Raw genomic sequence first — 9,965 nt, 5'->3', positions numbered from 1 at the left:
AAAATGTGAGAAATTATAAAGTTAGTTTATTATTATTAATCTGAAATCCCAAGTCAAGTCATCCCATTTACTAAAGGAAGCTTGTCAAAAACTTTTTTAGGTTTTTTGTAGTATACCTGAAGTCTGAACCTTTACTACTTTCATCTGTGTAAGCTAGTAAAGTTTAGGGTCTTATCAAATTCCCTAGTAAAGAAACTAAGGCATCCTGATTGGGCGTCTATAAAGATACCACTTTAAATAAAGCAAGTGCTACAATGTCTAATGACTTTATGCTACTTTGGCCTTACGTAAACACCATTTGAAAGTTTCATCCAATAAAGTTCAATTTATAAACTCATTTATAACCAATAAAGAGGAGGGAAAACACCTGCTTCATGCAACCTTAACCTCATTTTGAGTTCTGTTTTCTTTTCTTTTCTGTCATTCTGTCTGGTGAAATGGTTCTGTGCAATGTGGCATGAATTTGGGTGTCTGAGACAGCAGCCTCCTCTTCTTCCGTTTCAACCACTGGTGGAAAGAAGAAGGAAAGAAGTAGGGGGGGGGGGGGGGGTTGACCCAGGAATCTGGAGTGTTTTGGAATCGGAGTTCAAAGGAACTCCCCGCAGCCTACATAAACCACCCTCAATTGGCACAAAGAGGAAACTCAATTTGCAGGGAGCTGCGCTGTATACTTTTTATAGAGGAACTTTTAGTCATAGGCCATATACGCCATCTCGCTCAAAGAACCAGGCAACGCGGCAGGAGGCTGTAATGTGCTTCTTCTACAAAAAAGCAGGACAGAACCCCACCACCGACCCCCCGCCCCACTCCAGAGAAGAAGAAAAAAAAAATCTCTTAATGAGAGACCAGTTAGTTCCTGTGTCTTCAGATGGTGTCCTGTTTGTTCAGCAAAGCAGGGGGTTCTGTGTTTAACCCTTCCTCGACGAAATCTGCTTAGAAGGTCTAATCCTATCTAGTATGCATGTAGCAGTCTTCAGGCATGGCTGTGCTGGAAAAACAGCCAAAGATGCTGTATCAAATTAAACATATGTATGAAAAAAGCACACTCTTTTGGGCAACAATCAGTCCGCATTGAAAGGGAAAGAATTTTCTTCTGCAAATCTAGTTTAAGGTTGTCATATTCATTTTAATTAAATGGGATTTGCGAACAAAACGCTGTCTGAAACACGACAAACACAGACCCAGTAGTTGATCTGTTTACAAAAACATTATTCACTATGCGTACTATAGGACTGTAAGTCCATAGCTGCTTAAGTAAAATGTGATTTGGGATCTGTTTGAGAATATTACATGTATTACTTTTTATCATATAGTTCCAGGTTTTGCTGTAAATCTGCAGTTGAAGCTCAGCACACTTTATCCTCCAGCTATCTCCACAGAGTAAACAAGGTGTTGTCCATATTTTAAAATCAATAAGTTTTTTAACAGCTTTTCCTTTTTTTTCTAAATAAAGAGCATAAATCAGAGACACTTTTAGACGGACTTGTTCATTTGTATAAAGTTATAATAAATTTACTTTGCATTATTTTTTTAAAAACAATGTGTAAATGTACTTCACGTTGCCCTTTGTTAGCTATTATTAAGCATTCCAGGTTAAACCGGTCTGGTGAAATTGGTGAAATAATGTGTATGTTTTTATGGGTTACAAAATTCTCCAGGTCCACTCCCAGTTTAAGATTCCACCCAAATATAATCGTTTATCTGCTCCCACCTCTCCTTGTCCACCTGGGTCCTTGCTGGCCTTTGTGAACTTTGCACTTACCATACAGCTCTTGCCAGCCATCATATTTGTCTCTTTGTGTCCTTTGTTGCCCTTCTCTACCCCACTCTCCCCCTTCACTATATAGGGCAGATTAATGACAGCTAATAATATCTGATGTTTCTGGACATTGTGTCCGGTAATGAGATGCATTCCCAATGGGTAGGCAAGGTGTCACCACTAACAAATTCACCGTCGTTGTGTGCAATTAGCCTGTAAAAAGGGTGGAAAAATACACTAAATCAGTATTGCCAAGATAGATGAAGCACGCTGTAAGAAAAATACCACTTTGTTACCAAACACACAACGCCGAGGAAGAGAGAGAGGGAGAGAAAAAATGTTTCTTTTCCTCCTCCACATCTTTCTCCTGGAGGAGATGCGGACAGGTTACCTTTATGGAAACATTATTCCTTGACTGCTCCCTGGCAGGAGTTCATTACAGCTCAGCCTAACATTGAAATATTCTCTGCAAAATGTCAGCGTATGTAAATGAGGACTCAGCCCTCATTCGCATGTCATGTTTTGTTAAAAGTTGTTTCAAACTTACCTTCCTACGTTTTCTGGCTCCCCTTTACCCATTCTTCTTCATCACTAGCAATTCAGTTCACTTCCACATTGATATATATCCACTTTAGAAGATAAGAAGATGTTATATCCCTTTATATCACAAGAACATCACTTGTTCTCCTGGTTTCCTATAATAATTATTTCAAAATATATAGAATCAGAAAACTGTATGTGAAAATAATGTTTTGGGGTCTTTTATAATAGTTGACGTAACTTTTTCAAATTCATGGATAATCTCACTTTGAAATAAAACTTACAGTATTTGATGTCTCTTTTACCAACAGTCTAAACAAGTTAAATCAAACACGAAATAATCGATTTTCCGTGTTATGTGGCTGTATTTATATGTGCACTCATAGGCCATAGTAAATCATGTTCAACAGCATTGATCCCTCAGGGCAGTTTAAATATTAGTGAGTATTAAATCAATATCAGTGTAGGCTGTTGTTACACACTAAAAGGACACTGGCATGATTCAACATTTATGCAAAACAACAGCTAAACTCTGGCATAATGTCTTGGCTGGTGCCATCTTCTCTGTACAGGCCCCGTGGCTACTTCCGAATGATGAGAATGGATAGAGCTTCCATTCACAGCCACCCATGTGTGCCCAGCGTAGCTCTGAGCATCGACTAGTTGCCCAGTCAGCTGCCAGTGCTGAACCACTCTTCCCATAAACACGAAGAGTCTGTGCTGAAGATGTTCAGCATGACACGAAAAATCAAGGACGCTATGGTGTTTTCCAGTGTGAGGCAGAACTCGATTCAAGGTTATATGGTAAATAATTCGACACCTCGGAGAGGCGTGCAGGAAGATCTGCTTAGCTTATACTGCTATGCATGTACGATTGCATCGGCTTTTCAGTGTTGCATTGTCAAAAATTCATTTTATGCAGGGGTACTGAAGATGCCAACTAGTTCACCTAGAGCTGTGAGGGAAGGGGGTTTTGCTGAAGTACTCCCGTATGCAGCAGCCAGCTCTCTGCTCTGCTTTATGCCCCTACTGTATGCACAGGTTGAATCTGTGGGGGTTCTATCAACCTAATGAAAATTACATTCACGCCTGCGCCACTTCTGCCTATACAGATTACATTATGCAACAGATGAGCATTGGGGCCAGGGTGTCTATGTTTGATAGCATTTCTTAGGCAGGATCAAACTGGAAGTGCGGGAGGAATGTTGAGAGTGTTGTGAATTTGATGAGCTCAACAGTAAAATATTCACCTTTTCCACATAATGAGAATGACAAACAGGTTGGTATGAGGTAGATTTTTGAAAACCTTTTTCGGGGGGAATCTTTTTTGCATCATTATGTGGAGTAAAATTGATATAAAAATGAACTTTTTGGAATAATTGACTCTGTGCTCATAACGAGAGGGGATCCCATCATTTGTTATGGGCCAAATGTATGCTACAATATAGAAAATCCAGTTAGGAGAAAAGTGATGAGTTTCAGGAAGGCACTGAAATCTACATGCAAATGCCTAATAATCACACATCTACAATATTGCAGTGTTAAGAAAAAAATACCTTGAATTCAATTATCATGTGGGCTGGAATAATCATAATGTTATTGGAAACTCAATTACGGAGGCAAGCCATGTCTGGAAATTAGCTGAACTTAGCTAAGGCAAGTCAGCCCCTTAAATTCATCAAGTATGGATTATCACAATATTACATGTTCACTTTGATTCTGCTGTCCAAAGACAAACAGTCACAGTCCCTGCTGCACACTACCCACGTTTGTTTTATTCATGAACTGCACTCTGATCTATTATACATACAAAACTGATTCTATGCTGATCGCTTCGGGCTAAGAGGCTCAGACATAGAATTAATTATATTATATACACATGCATGATAATTGTGTATGATTCGGTCAAACACAGAGGTATTTCTCTATGTGTGATTACCATTGTTGCTTCACCGGCAATTATTTTCATTATTGTTGCTAATATTGTTAATGTTATTGTTTTCTCATTACAGCATTTCTCTGGGGCTTATTTTTAAGATATTAGGATGTATGTGACCGCTACTCTGGAATAAATCACAGCATTGGCTGACGAGGCCCATGACATTAATACATAACTGGCATGCTCATATAGCAAGAAAATTACTTTGAAATTAAACACCAGACTAGCACAGGTCGGGCACAGGAAATAGAGATAAGGCTGCTAATTCATTAAAAAATATTAATGAAATATCCCCCTCTACACAATATGAATGGAGACAACCATACTTGAATATTGCAACATTAAAAGTATTTCCTCTGGCTGATACGAAGGCTAGATCTGTCTTTATTATTAACATCGTATTGGTTGATATTTGTAGACTGTTTTCCATGTCTGAGCATGATTGAAAATATCATTTCCATTTGGCACTGGAGGTGTCATGCATGGTGCAGTTATCAAATTCCAACACACACTCCAATATGGGTCCAATATGATTCCACCCCGAGATTGTCCAAAGACATTTACAACAAATACAGTGGGTGTATGCAGAGTTTATGAAGAAATTGTTGGACCTATCGGTCAATTGCATGCATGGACATTGATATTTGCACAGATACATTTAGAATGTGAGTATATAGAGAGTTGGGGAATTTGTGTATATGTAGATGGAAACAAAACTATGTTTTGTTTAAAGCACACTGAGCGTAATTTGAAAATGCTTTCATATTATTATCTGTTAACTCCATTTATCAGGCATGTAAAACAGTTTTAGTAACCTGCAAGATGATAATTGAAAAAGAGAATCAACTGCTGTACATTTGTTCCTGCAGTCCAGCTTCAATGATTCTAGTAATTTCTGTGTTCCGGTCTCTGTGTGTGTATCACTGTCTATGTTTCTGTCAGCTTTAGGAGTTGCTTTCAGTTCACTCTGTCACCAGCCTTACCCCTGTTCCCCCTGCACCGCTGCCTGCCTTGGCTGAGCTGGGGAACATGCAGCCTCGCTCCGAGATGACTTCAATCACCTATTATCAGGAGAGCGCACATTGCCGCTCACAAGGGTTTAATTTATTTGTGCCTGTTTCAGCCCAAGATTAAAGTTTAATTGGCGCTGACTGGCAGCTCCCAAGTTTTGACTAATTCTCCTTATCGGGAATCCTTACCGAGTAGCTGTGGGCAATGTGAGGCCTGCCTGCCTGCTTCCCTGTGTGCATGGCAGCAGTGCCCACACATACACACACACGAACACACATACACACACACATACACAGAGGCACACATGCAGTAAACATAGTAATCCCTTATTTTAATTGGTCCATACATTGAGTACCTGTGACTGTGTTGTGTGTTTTCTAGGGCAGTGTGCAAGTCTGACTGCAATTACACATGTTTGAATTTGTGTATATATGTGTGTTCGAGTGTTAATACATGTGTTATGTGTATTTCTTCTTAGCAAGACCCCCAAAAGCTTCTGGATTGTTAAGTAATTAGACATGCATCATATTATTTACCCCAGACTTTATAATTGATTCATAAAGGTGGAACCATTGTGCTGTAGTGCAGGCACTTGTGAAACACAAACTACGTCTTTGTTACTCGATGTCTATCGGTGCACGCATTTACAAGTGAAATTTCTCAGTCAGCGTGCAAGCAGAATGGAGGACAAATGCTGAGTAAAAAAAATACAACATCGCATTGTGGATTGATGATGCCTGTGTTGCTACATTTTTCATGAATTGTTCTAGTACAAATCATTATAAAGTGCATTACTGGAGAGGGATTGCATTTCCATAAGTGCCAGAGTGATACACTAGCGTAAATAACACTGATAATCTCAGCCCATGTTTGATCAGCCAAATCTGAGTCTCGGGGTGCAATCATTCGTGACCTGTAATATTAGTGGCTGCTATTAAAAGCTGTGGAGGATTTGCAAAGCTTCATTTAGTCAGTGGGGTAGATGTGCATGAAATAGAGTTCCTTTGGTCGTAACTAATGTCTCTAATTCTAATGATGATGAAGAACTGTGTTGCTGCTACATGCTCCTAAACTGGGAAGCTCTGGATTAAAAGAGTTCTGACGAGGGCAATTGGATTGAAGTTCAAAGTCATCGTCTTTCATCCGCCATGCAGATGTACACACTGGCACAAAAGCTTGTGTCGAATGATTCTACTGATGAACTTTCTATCTGCGGCTGAATGCACACGCTCCGCACTTTGATCCCACTAAAGGAAAAATCATGGAATAGAAATGTTACAAAATGCACGTTTAAGTAAATATGAAAAACAGGACTTTGATCATGTTAGAATAAGGGTAACGTTCACAACGTGTTCTTCAAATGGACTGGTTCTCACCTGCCAGATCAAATCTGAGATAATGCCAAAGTCACAGATAGTGTGAGTGCAGTGTCCAGCAGAAGTTTGGAGGCTTGTAATGCAAAGAATGTGTTAATAACTCATCCATGGGTATATTACTGGGATGGGCTGTACAAGGAAACTTACCACCACTGGCAGGAAACCTGTGGAAGTACAGCGAACAAAATGAAAAACACATCCCTGCTTGGAGTTGTGAGCAAAACCATGCACATCATATGCGTACTGTATGTTAACACAGACAATTTGTGTGAGTGAAGTTGAAGAACCACTAAAATGAGCATTATGTTTGGCAGGTATGTTTGTTTAGGAGCAGTCTGATGATGTTATGTTAGCTTAATTTAGCAAAAAAGATTGGTCAGATAAACTTCGGGTAATTAACTGTGCACAGGACTTGATTTACAGTACAGGCAAATACTCGCTATAGTAATAGTTAAGAAATTATGAGGAACCTTTAAACAAAATAAATTAATATAAAAATGGGGAAAATATAGAACTAGATTTTTCTCTCTCTGTCTCTTATCTGGGTCATGTTTGTCCATATGGCTCCATGGTGTTGGTGTGGTGGCATCTTCAAACATGGGCAACTTGGGCCACGAATGATGAATGATGTTTTGTTGTCGAACTGGTGTTTGCTAAAATGGCCCCCGGAGTGCCACATATCCACAAAGGAAAAAAAAAAAAGAGAAAGGGCCAGAACACACACATGCACTGATGAGAACACATTCACACTCATGAATATACACGTCTTTGGACTTGGTGAGACTTTTTGCTGGGAGTCATTATTTGGAGCTGTAGGATCAGAGGGGAATGGTGTCTATCTGCTATGTGTGTGTTTATCAAGGGTGCAAGTGTGAAGGGCTGTCAGTGCGATGAAATGGGGGAGGGTGTCCCTAATGAATCCCCCAGGTCTGAGGGTCTTTCATTGACGACTGCTAATTTCACCTGACACTGCCGAAACGCCGCTGAGCACGGCCTGGCGACCACTCGGCTTTCATCAGTCTCAATCAGGAGGAGATGCCCTCTCTCTAGTGCCCATAAACACGTGCACACACACACACACACACACAAATATATATATATATATATATACATATATAGATAGCATACCACTTAATGCAGGGTTTCCACAACCCTAAGGTGAGCACCTGATCCTGACCAGGAGGATGGTTTTGCTGGTCTAACTCTACCTGACCTCCAGGTGGTAAGTACTGTTTGACTTGGTTGTCACAGCTGTCACACCTAAGGGAGCAAGAGATATCTCTCTGGAGAAGCCCACTGACACTCAGGGCCTCTTCTCTTCTCTTCTCTTCTCTTCTCTTCTCTTCTCTTCTCTTCTCTTCTCTTCTCTTCTCTTCCCTCTAAAACTCCTGATGACATCATGTTGGCTTAGTGCCACCTTTTGCACGCTTCATGACAACTCCTCTAAAACACTGTGTGTACCACCTGAGGAGTGGCAGAATGGATTCCTCTCAAGTTGAAGTCAAGCAGCACCAAACAAACAGCACCCAGTGGACAGATGGTGTCGTGCTGCTGAGCTGAAGTACAGAGGAGGTGCAGCCAAATAACACAGGTTGCCAGTTATGGTATAACAACATACGAGGTGTGTGTGTGGATGTGCGCGCATGTTTCAGTTTTAATAGTTTCTTGTTTGTATTCCTGTGTTGTTTGTGTATGTCCTTCAGTATTCAAAGAGGATTTCACTGACTTGGCTGGATAACGTGCACTCCCAAAGACACATGTTGGCAGTCTCGTCTGGTCAGCTGTGCAACAACTCAACAAGCATATCTTTAATTCAAACATGTGACAATACACAAACCATCTTCTGCCTTCATCATCCTCCCACTGGTCCTTTTATTTAGCCTTTTTCAAGGTTGTTACTTCAGGGCATGGAAAATGTTTCTTTCTGCCGTCCAATGTAGAGTTATGATGAACAAATTGTGAGGCGAGAGTTGTTTACAGGATGAAACGAAACAAGAAACAATGTTGAAAAATGGGCGCCGCAGTTAGTTTTCGCAAAACAATTAATGTTGCTTGCGGTGGGCAAAAGCGCTTGTGGCCAAAACCCATCTCTCGCCCTCCTCAGCTTGTGTATGTAGTCGATGTTGTGGGTTTCTCACTGTGTCATGAAAGAACATATTCAAATGTGTATGGCTATTAAATGTTAATTTGCACAACAGATGAATGTCAAGTACAGTGATTCATCAACAAAATGCCCCTCTGTTTCAGAACACAACAAGCTGGGCTTTCACCAAATCAAATGAGTTCTTAATTTTGGCATTAATAAACCTTACAAAACATACAGCATATCAAAAAACACATTCAGAAGCAAGAACTTATTTTTCAGCACTACCCAAGCTTGAAATTAAATAGATAAAACAAATTGCTACAGACAAAGCTGCAGACAAACACATAGCTGTGGTCAAGAAGAAACATGACAACTCCAGTGACGTTGCAAGGGAGAATGATTATGCTACAAAAAATAATAATAAAAAAACGTACTTTAAATGAATTGTTATCGTACTGTAATGCAAATGTTGGAAATCTTCACACACAGCTACGTGACAGCTTCACCCAGCCACGTCTGCGATGAAGACACCTCGCACACGCTCGCTCCGCATGCTGAAATAGAGACCCCCAAGAAGGGAAACGGTCTTCTACGCCTCGCGCTGGAGCTTGAGCTGATGTTGCCTGACATGGTCAAAACAAAGCTCAGCGCTTCTTCGCCGCTACGTTAAGCATCAAGGCCGGTGCGTCAGGCCTTACCTACCACCTGTTTGAAGACATGGAAACCCACAGTGACTACGCCACCTGGTCAGTGTCATCAGAAGTCAGTACGAGTGGCACAGAGGACAAACACAGATAGGGAGAAGGAAGCCTGGAAGAAATGTGTACCATCTCCTCCTACAGCACACGCCTACTGAATTGCTTGAGGAAAGTGTTGATCATTTTCACAAATATTGATTATTTTGCCCTAGAGAGGCAACATGTTGTATAGTTGCTCCGTGCTAGATTGACCAATACTCTGACCTTTTAGCCAGTTGAAACAATTCTGCTTACTTGTTTTGCATTTAATGTAAATCACTCAGTTTACAACAATGAAATGGCTGAATAGTTTAATCACTTCGCTCTGTGCTTCGCCTTGTCGCAGCATAGTGCATGACGCTACACACCTGGACTAGTTGGACAGATTGGAAGTAAAGATCTGAAAATATTCATTCATCATTTGAGCTTGCTGCTTATTTTTGGCTGTGGTGTTATCAGATGGTTGCGGCTAGAGAGCCACATAAACCTTCAGGGGATTTTTTTTTTCATTGTGCAT

Source organism: Anabas testudineus, chromosome 2, assembly GCF_900324465.2.
Source record: "Anabas testudineus chromosome 2, fAnaTes1.2, whole genome shotgun sequence".
NCBI classification, from domain to species: domain Eukaryota; kingdom Metazoa; phylum Chordata; class Actinopteri; order Anabantiformes; family Anabantidae; genus Anabas; species Anabas testudineus.
Note: the sequence above shows the minus strand (reverse complement) of the source record.